Source organism: Cupressus sempervirens, chromosome 6 (genome assembly GCF_028749045.1).
Source record: "Cupressus sempervirens isolate cs-2001-9-10 chromosome 6, ASM2874904v1, whole genome shotgun sequence".
In the NCBI taxonomy this organism is placed as follows: Eukaryota; Viridiplantae; Streptophyta; class Pinopsida; order Cupressales; family Cupressaceae; genus Cupressus; species Cupressus sempervirens.
In genome coordinates this window covers 657,396,955-657,410,762 of record NC_143123.1, presented here as the reverse complement: position 1 = coordinate 657,410,762, position 13,808 = coordinate 657,396,955, and positions in this window count along the sequence as shown.

Below are 13,808 nucleotides of genomic sequence, written 5' to 3'. Positions count from 1 at the left end.
GTCAAATGTGTTCATGATATTTTATTTTATGTGTTTGCAACTAATTTAAATTAAGGGTAATCACATATAGCACTTAAAGATTTTCATAATCAATACTTACCAAGTTACAACATTTTATGTGTGTTTACCAAGCATCGATAGCATTAAGTTTTCAGACTTTATTTTGTACTGACATCTAAGGGATCTAGGATTTATTTTAGCAGAAAATGATTCAACCCTCCCCTCTTAGTTACTCCTCTTATATTTCCAACACAAGGGTTATGTGAAAATCACACATTGTGGCTTGGTGATTTGATGAGGATGGGTCTTCAATTACCAAATTTTGAGCAAGAGGACTCAAGAGCTTTGGTTGTTTCTTTTGTTGGTAAGGAATGTATTTTCTCCTTGGGATATCTTGGCACAAAGGTGGTGGGTTTTGTGGTAATTTCTTCTTCAACTAAAATAGATCATTGGCCAACTATTGTACCATAGGATCAGTAGGAGTAATGGAGGCTTGTTGGACTTTTCCTTTTTGCAGGTCTCTACTCCACTTCCAAGAGCTAAGAAAATCATCTTTTACCTCAACAACTAAAGTTTGTGTAGATGCTAAGTTCAGAACTCCAACTCTTCATATTGTAAAGCTCACATTATAAGGCTAAGTAATAATGAAGAAAGTCATATGATTTTCTTCAGTAGGCCTCTTATTGATAGGGGTCTGGTTCACAATTTTGTTGAAGCTGACAATAAATTCTCACATTGGTGCATATTTATTCATTTATTTGTGTTAGCTATGAGAGAAGTAGATTTTAATCTTCAATAGTTTTAAATATTCTCTCAAAATCTTAAATTAAAGTTACCCATGAAGTGATTGATCTTGTTGGAAGTTGACCAAACCATTAAGAAGTGGTATCAATGAGGGTCTCCATAAAGAGGCAAACTACAACATGTTCATGTTGAATTCCAAGAACTCCACTTGATTTAAAGAATGCACTAATGTGCTCATAAGTGATGACCTTTCCATCTCTGACAAACATAGGGAGAATTTTCCTAGATCCAATAGGAATATCAGGTAATTCATCACCCAAAGCCAAAGGACCAATAGAATCTCCTCATGGAATAGGTTGTGTGGTTCTAGTTGTGCCAAAGTTGGAAAATGGTATTCAAAGGCTGAAAATTAATGCTTTAGGGAACAAGAGTTCCAAGAAAGATGAGAGCTTGAAATGCTATAGGAGATACTATAACCCTCGGTGGTGAAGATGGTCCACTAATATATTTGGACTTCCTTTTCCTCTTTGGAATTTCTAGTTTGAAACTGATTTTTTGAAGTGTCTCAAAACATTCATCAAGAAGACTTTTATGTCTATCTAATCAAGCATATTTGTCTACCAACTTACTGATTATTGTTTTCTTGACCTTGAGCATGACCATAGTTTTGTTTGTTCCTTCTTGATATTTGAGCAAGTCTTTCTACAATTCTTCTTCTTTCTCCAGGACTTGATTCACCTATTGATATTATTAAATACTTTTTCTATACCTCCAAGCTAGTGTGTTCAAATATAAGATAATGTCCTCCTGAGTGTCTTCAAAACCAACATTGAACTGAACGATTGGCAACATGTTCTCATGTAGTAACAACATCTTTCTTCATCGTAGGTGACTAATTAATATTTCTTGTTCAGGTTCCTAGTAGAGTCACCCAAAATATGTTTGTAAATATATTTTTCACTTTAAAACTATATAGTGTAGCCCAATGTAATATATGCAGAAAATGGGTTCTCCCAATATTTGGATAGGTCAATGATATTCAACCTTCCTCTATTTTTAGAGGGGTAGCTCCCACTTACAATATAATTATGGTTTTTCAAATAAAGTTTACAAATTTTAAAATATGAAACAAAGCCAATGATATTGAATATACAAACAAATTTAGGAGCTTGAAAAATATTTATGAATGAGTACTAAAAAAATTCAAGATTCATGCTTAAAGGCTACCACTAGTATAGACATAATTCAATATTTCAATGAACATTAACAAAGTACCATGTCAATACACATCAAAATTAATATTTGGAAATAGAGACTTAACAAGAGGAGTTCAAAATAATTATTGCTTTTATACTCTTATACCAAGAGCACAATATGATCATAAAAAAACAATTCATAAAATAATTTCCATTTTTTCTTTATATTAAATTACCAATGTATAACACGATTGCTCTCTAATTTCTCTCTTCTTCCCTTTTTGTTGTCAAAAGTCCCCTTTACAATAACATTATGCCTCTTATATAGGAAATATCCTAGTAACTAACAAAAAATGGGCTAGTAACTACCCCTTCTTTGTGTGTTTTGAACCGAGTTAAGGACTTGATGAACTTTATGAGAAAAATATCAAATTTCTAACCTAGTCTAAAAGCTAAATAAATAAACATTTTCAACACAAAAACAAGGGAAGGAGTGCTGAAATTAAGATTGAGAAATGTGTAAGGACTCAGATTTGAACATGTTTCACTTGTAAAATCCATGCTTGAATCATTCTCCTATGCTTGGAAAACTGATAGACCACACATTATAAAATTTGTAGGCATAGAAGAATCATTTTATGGAACTCATTTTATAAAGCTTGGTCTATCATTTTTGCAAGCATAGAAGAATGATTCAATAGTTCATATGAGTTCATACCTTAGTTCTCATCATGAGTTTATATGTTCTAGATAGGATTTCTTATGATTTCATTGGTATATGACACCTCCCTACTTTTGATTTTTGGAGTTGTTTGAGGTTAGTTAGGAGTTTGTGTATATTAACAAGTTCCAAGGTTCCTTGTGTGTTTCATTGAGCCAAAATTTTCTCAATAGATCAAAAGTGATTAGGGATGGGAAACTAAGGTATTTTATTTCCTAATAGGTCCTAGGAATCTTATTTAGGGTCCTAGAATGGTATTAGGTGGACCCATTTGACCAAAAGATGTAAAGAGAAAAAAAAATGCTCAAAAGTTGCAAAGTTGCTTGAGCAAATTTTACATTTTTTTGCAAAAAAGTTGAAAATTGTGGTCTAGGAAGTTGCAACTAACCATACTTGGGTATTTGAGCATGGGGATCATATTTTTAAAGATGAGAAGGTTTCTAGTCAAATTATGCACTTGTGGACCTATTGTAATAATATTTTCCTAAGTTTTCCATTATTTTTGCAGTGTTTAATGCCCTAGTACAGCTATGTACGGATTTGCATATATGATTCGAGTCCAAGAAGTTGTAGATATTTTTTTTGTACATTCTATTCCAAGTTTTTGAGTTAGTGTGTAGTGAAGATTTATTGGTGACTAGTCTGTGATTTTCTTATGCAGGGCTACTCCCACAATAATGGCTCTAACCTAATCATCCATAGTGGAAAATATGTGAAACCTTGTGGGATGATAGGTTAGACATTGTACATAAAAAAATTTCTTTTTTTAAAAGTTTTTTTGATTGGTTACCTAGAATTGGAGTGATGTCGTAGGCTAATTGATGGAAGTAGGTGAGCCAAGACAGTTTGAAGATGTCATGGCAACACACACCCATGATCAAGTTGGGTCAAACCAATGGAATTATTAGAAGCCCTAAGATGTTAATTTGAATTATAAAGTGGTTTGGAAGATTTATTTGAAGTTTCAAGTGATCTAGAATCCTTTTAATGAAAATTGGTCTAGAGGCCTAAAAGATAGGCTAGAAACTAGGTCTTGAGGGTGAATAGGGCTATGCGTGTTTTGAAGCTCTAGAAATTTGGAATCTAGGAGTTCTAGGTGATAGATTTCAGGTTCCTAAGGTTTCTCATGAGTTTTTTTGAAATAATTTGGAGTATTGGCATAAAAAAGGGTTATTAGACCTAAAGCAAATAGGCCTAATTAGCCCTATTTGAGGATAGTGACTTTCTAGTGATTGTTGATGTGACCAGAAGTATCAAGAAAGGTCAAGAAGGATAAGGAGGGTATCTAAAACATCATTATATTCCAAGGGATGTGATAAAAAGATCCTAATTAAGGGTTAGGGTTATAAGGAAATGAAGGGCTAGTGGGACTAGTGCCTTAATAAGGGAGATTAAGCCTACACCAACCTGACTATACCTAGGAGGCAAGTTGGGGAAGAGTCCTGGAGGCTAATATTGGTAGAAAGATCAAGAAAAAAGAATCATTGGATGATTGAATATTTAGAATCATAATTATAAGTGGCTATTTGATAGAACCCTAGACCCTCTACATTAGAGTGGTATTAGAGCCAACTTACAGTTTGGTGTATGACACACTTGGAAGACCAAGAGGTTGATAGTATGCCACCCAAGGAAATGAGAAAGGGTGCCATAGTGGATTTGGTCAAGGATCTATTGGCCAAAGCCAATTAGGTAGAAACAAAGAGTAAGATGAAAATCACAAAATGGGGAGATGAGAGTGAGGAAGAAGATGAAATTCTAATAGGGGGAACGATCTAGAGGTGGAGAAGGAAAATGATGTGTTCTTGGATGCCTTTAAATCACTTAAGATGCCTTTAAATCACTTAACATAGAAACTATGGAACATATTCTTTATTAAAGTTGTAGCTTAAATGGAGAGGAATCCTTAGATTGGTTGGAGGCTATACACAATCAGTTTGATTACAAGAAAGTACAAGAAGAGAAGAGTTAGCTATGCTATTGCTATACTAAAGGGACCAACACTAGTATGGTGGAACATGATGCAAGATGAGAGAGTAGCAATATGGAAGAAGAAGATAGTGTCTTGGAATAGGATGATGATTAGGTTGAGGGAACAATTCCTACCCATAGACTATGAGATTTAGATATATCAAAGGTTGCAAAATCTAAGGCAAAAGGATCTCACTATGAGTTCTTATACTGAAGAGTTCAATAAGCTAAATCTAAGAGATATAAGACAAGAAGAAGAAGTGGAAAGAGTGGCAAGATACCTCAATGGATTGAGGAAAGGAATTCAAGATGAGATTATAATGATAACTCTTGACATTATGCAAAAAAAATTCAGCTAGCTTTAAGGGAAGAAGAGAAGACATAGAGAAGACATGATTCACAACAAATAAGTAGAGGTAATAGAGGTTTTAGAGGAAAGACAACTTTGGCAGAGGACTAGGACCAAGTAGGCCAAAAGAAACTCAAACAAATGACAAATATGGGGGCAATTAGAAGTAGAACACATTTAAAAGAGGAGGATATAGAGGAAAAGGACCACATAGAGGTAGGTTTCAATCCCAAGGTAGAGTAAGTTTAGTTTTCACTAGTAGATGTTATAACTATAATCAGATTGGCCACACTATGGGTAGTTGTTTTGAGAAGGGATCCACCTCATCCATGGGGGAAAGGAGAACACAATTGGTGCAAGAGGATGACACCCAAAGCATCACATCAAATATTTCCAAGGCAAGACTAGTATTGGATGGTGAAAAATTAATGGTGAGGAGGACTTTGTTGAAGTTACCTAATATGGTAGAACCACCTCAGAGAAAGAGTTTATTTAAGACCAATTGTAGGTCACATGGAAAGATTTTTAGAGTGATAGTGGAATCTAGCACCACTAAAAATATAGTAATCATAGAGATGGTAGATAAACTGAACCTCAAGAGGATACCCCACACCACTCCCTATAAGGTGTATTGGTTGAGTACAGGCCAACAAATACTAGTGGATTAACAAACATCTATGGAGTTTGAGATAGGAGAATAAAAGGACAAGGTTCTATGTGACACAATTCCTATGTATGCTTGTCATCTCTTGTTAGGGCATCCATGGTAGTATGATGTGAAGGCTATAAATGATGGAGAGTAGAATAGTTATGTGATCACCAAGTAAGGCAAGATGTTTTAGATGGACCCTTCAACTAAACCTAAGGAGGAGAAACATGTGGGGGAAAGTGTAATGTTATTGAGTGGGAAGGAGTTCCTAAAGGCTATGAAGAAGGAGAAAGGATTTTTTTGTGCAATAGTGGTAAGACCTAGAGAAGAAATTAAGGAGAAGGTCCAATAACCTCAAGAAGTGTAGCAATTGTTAGAGAAGTACCATGAAATAGTGGAAAATGGGCTACCTAGTGTATTACCACATATGAGAGCGGTAAGTCATCAAATAGACTTGCTACCAAGAGAAAATCTACCTAACAAAGTAGCTTACAAGATGACTCCAAATTACAATGCTGAGATTGTAAAAGAAATACAAGATTTGTTGGAAAAAGGGCTAATATGGAAGAGCTTAAGCCCTTGTGCTATAACAACTATTCTTGCACCTAAGAAAGATGGAAAATGGAGGATGTGTACTAACTCCAAGGAAATCAATAAGATCACCATTATATATAGATTCCTTATGCTAAGAATTAAGGATTTGTTAGATAATTTGGAGGCTCTTGCTACTTCTCCAAGGTGGATTTGAAATTAGGGTATAACCAAATTAGAGTTATCCCTTGTGATTAATGAAAGACAACCTTCATGAAAAATGAAGGGCTTTATGAGTGGCTAGTAATGCCCTTTGGCTTGACAAATGCCCCAAGTACCTTCATGAGACTAATGAATGATGTGTTAGTAGATTTCATAGGCAATTTTTTTATTGTGAATTTGGATGAAATTTTAATCTTTATTAGGCCCAAAGAGGATAATATGAAGCACTTGGAGATGGTCTTGAGGAGGCTACATAAAGAGAAGCTGATGATTAATCAAGAAAAGTGTGAGTTTCTAAAAATTGAATTAGTATACCTGGGGTTTATTTTTTTTCAATGAGTGTATTAAAATGGATTTTGATAAGGTCAAGTCCATATTGGAATGGCCAACACCTAAATGCATAGGATATTTTAGGAGCTTTCATGGGTTGGCATCTTACTTTAGAATTTTTTTAAGAGGATTTAGTCATGTATGTGCACCTATTCTCAACATTATCAAAGGAGGTATGAAATGTCAGTTCAAGTGGATAGAGGCAACAAATAAGGGGATTCATCTTTTGAAAAAGAGGATTGCATACCTACCTACCCTAAGGTTTGTAGACTTCAAACAACACTTTATGGTAGAGTGTGATACTAGTAAGCTAGCCATTGGGGTAGTGCTAAGCCAAGAAAGACACCCTGTGGCATTTTTCTCTGAAAAGTTGAATGAGGAAAAACAAAGATACTCCACTTATGACCTTGAATTATATGCAATGGTCCAAGCCTTGAAAAATTGGAGGCACTACCTCCCACCAAACTATTTTTTTGTGTACATAGACAACCATATCCTTAGCTTCTTGAATGGGTAGGGGAAACTAAACCAGAGATACCTCAAGTGGGTGGAATATTTGTAGGCATTTACCTTTGTCATCAAGAAAAAGAAAGGTCTAAGAAACAAAGTTGTTGATGCTTTCAGTAGAAGAGTACTAGCCATATAGGAGATACAATTGTAGAGTGTGAGAATAGAAGATCTAAGAGACCTCTACAAGGAGGATAAAGTCTTCAAGGAAGCCTATGAGGTATGTGAGAAATTCAACCAAGGTTTTAAATATTTTTTACTAATTATATGTTGCAAGAAGGTATTCTATTCAAAGGACACCTATTGTGCATTCCATAATGTTCCATGAGGGAGAACATAATCAAGGAAAAACATCAAGGCAGTTTAAGGAGACATTTTAGAGTAGACAAGACACTTGAACAAGTCATTACATATTATCATAGGCCTAGGTTGTAGAATGATGTAAGGAGGTTTGTGGAGAAATGTCGTGTGTGTCAAAGGGCCAAGGGACATAGCAACAATGCAAGGTTAGACTATGGATTTGTTAGAGTATTGAGTATGGATTTTTTTTTAGGATCCCCTAAAACAACTAGAGGGCATGATAGTGTATTTGTGGTTATGGATTGTTTTAGAAATATGGCACACTTCATCCTATGCAAGAAAAAAAATGATGCTTCACATATAGCAGGCCTATTCTTCAGAGATATGGTAAGAATCCATGGGTTTCCACTCAGCAACATAGAGTGATAGAGATAGTAAATTTATAGGTCACTTTTGGAGGACCCTTTGGAAGATGCTAGGAACCAATTTTCCCTTTTCTTTAGCCTACCATCCCTAGTCTAATGGGAAAACTGAGGTAGTGAATAGATCTTTGGGAAACCTCTTAAGGTTTTTGACAAAGCATCATGGTCAATCATGGGATCATATCATAGGGTGGGCAGATTTTTCTTATAATGACTCAATTAATAGGAGTACTAGTAAGAGTCCATTTGAAATTGTAGATGGGACTCACCCTAGTGGGATTTTGGAGTTGAGGGATCTTAGCTTACATGACAAAAGGAGTGCACAAGGAGAGTCATTTGTAGAACAAATGGAAGAGCTTCATGAACAAGTTAGAAAAACCTTACATCATCAAGGGGAAAATTACAAGGCAATGGAAGATAACACAAGGAGGGACTTGTATTTTATGGTGGGATATTTGGTGCTTTCCTACCTCAAAAAGGAGATATTACTAAAGGGACAACCAACTAAGTTGTTGATGAAGAAGATAAGACCTTTGAAAATCTTGCACAAATTTGGGAACATTGCCTATGAAGTTGAACTTCCTCCTAACTTTGGAATTTCACCTATTTTAAATGTATGTGACTTGTTTCCCTATAAAGGTACTCATACCAATGTTGATTAGCACACTCTTGCAGACTTGGAAGGGGTAGATTGGTTTCAAGACCTACCAACTCCACAACCTTTACACCTAGACAACATAGTGGGTTCTAGGGTGGTCAAGAAGACTAGGAAGGGAAACTACAAGATCTATTTGGTGAAATGGAAAGGACTACCAGATATTGAAGCCACTTGGATGATTGAGGTAGATATACTGAAGCATGGGGTCACCATTGAAGACCTCCTAACTCAAGGGACTTGAGTTCTTTTTCCCAAGGAAGTATGATGCAGAGAACCTCCCTATTTTTTAATTTTTGGAGTAGTTTGAGGTTAGTTAGGATTTTTTGTGTGCTTAATAAGTTCCAAGAGTCCTTGGAAGGCAACTAGTCCAAATGTAAGAGCCAAATTGTTCAATAGGTCCTAAGATGATCAAAAGTTGCTCAATGAGCCCAAAGTTGCTCAATAGGTCAAAATTGACTAGGGAATATGGGAAAATAAGGTATTTGATTGCCTAATAGGTGCTATTAATCTTATCTAGGGTCCTAGAATGGTCCTAAGTGGACCCATTTGACCAAAACATGTAAAGAACAAAAGTTGTTCAAAAGTTGCAAAGTTGCTTGGGCAACTTTTGTAATATTTTGTAAAAAGTTATAGATGGTGCTTTTTTAAGTTTTAACTACCCCATGCTTGATTATTTGAGCATGGGGATCATATTTTGGAAGGTTAGAAGGTTTCTAGTCAGATTATGCATGTGCAGACCTACTGTACGAATATTTTCCTAAGTTTTCCCTTTTTTTTTTTGCAGTGTTTAATGACCTAGAAGGACTATGTACAAATTGGCACAGATGATATGACTCCAAGAAGTTGTAGAGTTTTCTTTCACCTTTATTTTTCATATTCAAATCCTATTCTAAGTTGTAGGGTTAGTGTGTAGTGAAGATTTCTTGGTGATTGGTATGTAATTCTCTTACACAGGGATCCTCCCACAATAATGGCTCTAACCTAATCATTCAAAGTGGAAAATGTGTGAAACCTTGTGCAATGGTAGCTTAGACATCGTACACAATTTATTTATTTTTAAATTTTTTTGATTGATTACCTAGCATTGGAGTGATGGCATAGGTTGACTGATTGGAGTAGGTGAGCTAGGACAATTTGAAGATGTTATGGAAGAGCATGCCCATGATCAAGTTGGGTCAAACCAATGGAGTTTCTAGAAGCTCTAGGATGTTTTTGATTAGGTAAAATAGGTTTTATAGGGATCTTGAAACCCAAAGTTTTATAGTGAAAAGAGCTAAATAAAACAATCTAAAAGAACAAAAAACTACCTACAAAGGCTAGAGACAAAATAAGGCTCGAAGCTAGTGACCAAAGGCTAGAGGGGAAGTGACAAGTGAGTAGGCTAGTGGTCATCCATGTCCATGGCCTACAAGATTTTTGTAGCATCATTGTCCTTCTGACTGGCCTCACCCTCTTGAATCTTGGTAGGAGTGTTCATCTGGTTCCCTTGATTCGCCTGGTTGTTAGCCTCTTTCTGAAGAACATCCCAATTGAATCTTTGCTTTGTGTTCTGCTCTGCATCCCTTTCAAGGCCAGTGGTAGTTAGATAGTTCCCCAAATTGACAATGTTCTCATTCAAGGTGTGAAGGGTGTCCACTATCTATTTGGTGATTATTTGGTGGACAAAATCCAGCCTTTGGACCTTTTGCTCAAGCTGGGTGAGCCTGACATCGTGATGGCCTCTGGAGACCTAACCTCTATCTTTCTCCTGGCTACCCACTTGGTCATTTCTTCCTTTGGAATCCTGGTCCTTGTAAGTTCCCTGGTTGTTGGGTTGGTTTCTCCTATCTTTTAGAGCCTCAATTTCTTGAAAAAGCCACTTGATGGACCGAAACTTGTCAATCAGACTATTCTTTGCATTTTTTAGGAAGTTGAAGCTAGTTTCACGCACATTATCTTAGAGAACCAAAAGAGTAGGGTCAATGAGCTCATCATAATGGGTTCTTTTGTTAAGGTCCTCCAACACCTAGATTTTGGCAGGTTCTTTGACAATACCCAAACTAACTTTGTCCCCATAGAAGTTCCTCCAGGCCCTCCTCTTATTCTTTATGATAACCTGCCCCCTTTTTCAACCATGATTTTAATCATCTCCTCTGGGGGAAAAATGGGAACCTTCTGAGGTGAATTGGGCTGGGTGGGGCTGGGGGGCACGTCAACAAGGTCACTGGGATGTTCCTGGGGCAGGACCTGGTTTACTTTTCTTTTCTTGGGGTTATCCTTGGGGTCCATAGGGGTCATCGCCTCCTTGTCATTTTCTCTCCCCTTATCTTCTGCCATCTCATTATCCTTCCTCGTCTCTGAATCCTCCTCCTTAGACTCCATATCAGACTCCACTTCATCATCACTAGCCTCTTTCACCTCTTTGAGATGAGGAGAGGGGGGGATTGGGGGAAGACATTTGAGGCTCTTCTTGCTAGGGATACGAGGATCACAGGTAGCAGGGGTAACTTTGCATGGGATGTCAATTTTCTTTGATTTCACTTCAAGCTCATCCCTAGAATCAGAACTAGCAATGTCCTGTGAAGCATTGCCCAAAACCTCAATGATTTTACCAATAGTGAGGGTTTTCAAGAACTCATAAACTAGAAGCAAAAGACCCTCATGGAGGGTAGGGTTTTTAATAGGGAATTCCTTGAACCCCTCTATATTCTTGGCCATGGAGGTGAAAATGTAAAATGAAAGAGAAATTTTCACTTTGTGTCTAAAATGATTTAATAGAACAAAATGATGAGTCTTGATTCTATCAAACCTAGGGTCAAGAGTTATATATTCAATGATAATCCTGAGAACATACCTCTAGCACTTTTTGATGGACTCAATGTCATAGAAGGTGTCAATCTTGGCCAGTTTTCTTTTCTCCTTATCATCCTTGACAAAGTTGTTGATAGTATTGGTAGACATCTTCTTGTCCCTATAGAAATTCAAGCCATCTTGAGAAAGGCCAGTTACCTTCGCAATAAGACCCTCAGTGATTTGGTGAGAAACTCCATCAATTTTGACCCTGCCATTTTGCCAAGAATCAACCATAGCTTTAGTGACCCCTACATCAAAACCATGAAGCTTCTCCATGTATTTAGTTATACCACACCTCTGAAGCTTTCTCTAGACCTTCCTCTTCTCTTTCCACCTCTACACTTCACCCCATGGCTCTCTTCTGATCCTTTCTCCCACCATATTAGATTTTGGTTCAACTAACCCTAATCCACTAGTAGTTTTACCAAATTCAGAGTAGCAGAAGGGGCTAAGAGCTGAAATGATTTTGCGCTGGTTAATGGGTTTATTTCTAGCTTCCTTACACTTGTGTCTTCCATACACATGATTATGAAATGGAGGGGGTTCTGCATAACTCCAAATAATTCCCTTTTTAAAGTATGATTTAGCAAATCCTATCATGATTAAAGAGATGTTATTTTGGTGTTGTGGATTTGCTCCTTTTGGATTAGCTCAGTCACCGCCACTGGAAAAACATTATTGATTCCCCACATCATCACCGAGTTACTAACAACCGCTTCATTGGCGAACTAGTCAGCGATCGTGTTTTCTTCACAATAAACATGGCTGATGTGGAAGTTTTTAAATTTCCTTAGGTCTGATTTTAGGTCCTCAATAATGCTTTCGATGGTCTAGGAGGGTTTAGTGGCTCCTAGAATGCAATTTATTATATTTAAGGAGTCACCTTCAAGCCACAGCTACTCAATCCCTAAGGCCAAGGCCAACTTAAGAATGAACCTAGCAACACTAGCTTCAACTAGATGATTGGTTTGGTGGCCAATAGGGGAAGAGATAGCAGCAATGCCACCTCCCAAACTATTTCTTATGATTCCTCCACATCTAGCTGGCCCTAGATTCCCCTTGGCTGCCACATCGAAATTGGCTTTATGCCAGTTCTCAGGGGGAAAAGACCAAATAGCCTCCTGTCTTCTTTCTTGGCTTTATTGTTCCATCCAACCTTAATGTCTCCTTCTCTAGTTATGGCATAGTTCTCTGTCATTAGGCCTTCGATTTTCTCAGCTATAATAACCTCAGGAGCTTCCTTATCTCTAAAAATCTTGTTGTTGCACTCCTTCCAAATTCCCCAATAGAGGTGTGGGAGGATCTAGGAGCTCAATAGCTAAGATTTCAATCTTTGGTGGTGGCTTCTTCACTGACTAAAGAAATCCTAGATGCAAGCTGGGGGGCACCAATTGAAGTCCAGGTTAGTAGTCAAATGGCTCCACACCCTGGAGGAGAAGGGACAGTGGATGAACATATGATTAACCATTTCCTGATCTTGCTTACAGAGGTAGCATCTATTAGGTAATATTTGGCCTCTCTTGGGTAAATTATCTAGGGTGAGGATTTTATCTTGTAAGAGGACCTAGAAAAAATGTTTATTTTAGGCATAAGCCCAGGGATCTAGGCTTTGGCCCAAATAGGTTTCTCCTCTTTGCTCACTAGGGATAGATAGCTAGAGGCCACAGAGTAAAGGCCCCCTAAAGAATATGCCCAAACTAAAGAGTTTCCATTTTGGTTGGTGAAGATGGCATTCAAAGAGGACATTAAAGGCTTGAGGTCCAGCAAAATATCAGCCAGATTGTGCCATTCATTACCATTTTTGTAGTTCCTTACCATCAAACTGTATCTGTCAATACACTAATCAGCCCACCTCCCAAAAATGGGTGATTAATGAGGGGTTCCTGACATAGCCAGCTATCTTGCCAAAAAAGAATTTTGTTTCCCATTCCTACTTTCCATTTAGCCCTAGATTTTGTAAGGGGGAGGGCCTTCAAGATCCCATTCCAAATGTGGGATCCCGTCGGTAGCTCAGCCCCTTGAAATATGGAGATAAGAGACTGTCTATCTAGATATTTCTCAGCCAGAATATCCCTCCAAACACCTATGCTTTGGAAGATGCATCAAGGATTTTTAGCCAAAAGGGATTGATTAAGGTGAGAAATTTTTCTAATACCAAGACCTCCGTGGCTTTTGGGCTGGTAGACAAGGTCCCAGGCAACCAGGTGGTATCTCTTGTGGTCATCAGTCCCTGTCCAAAGAAAATCCCTCTGAATCCTCTCCATTATTTCTACAAACTTAACCAAAATCCTAAAAAGATTAAGGGCATAGGTTGGGAGGTTCTGGAGAACAGAGTTAACCAGAGAGCATTTTCCTACTTGACTGAGGGTGGCCCCT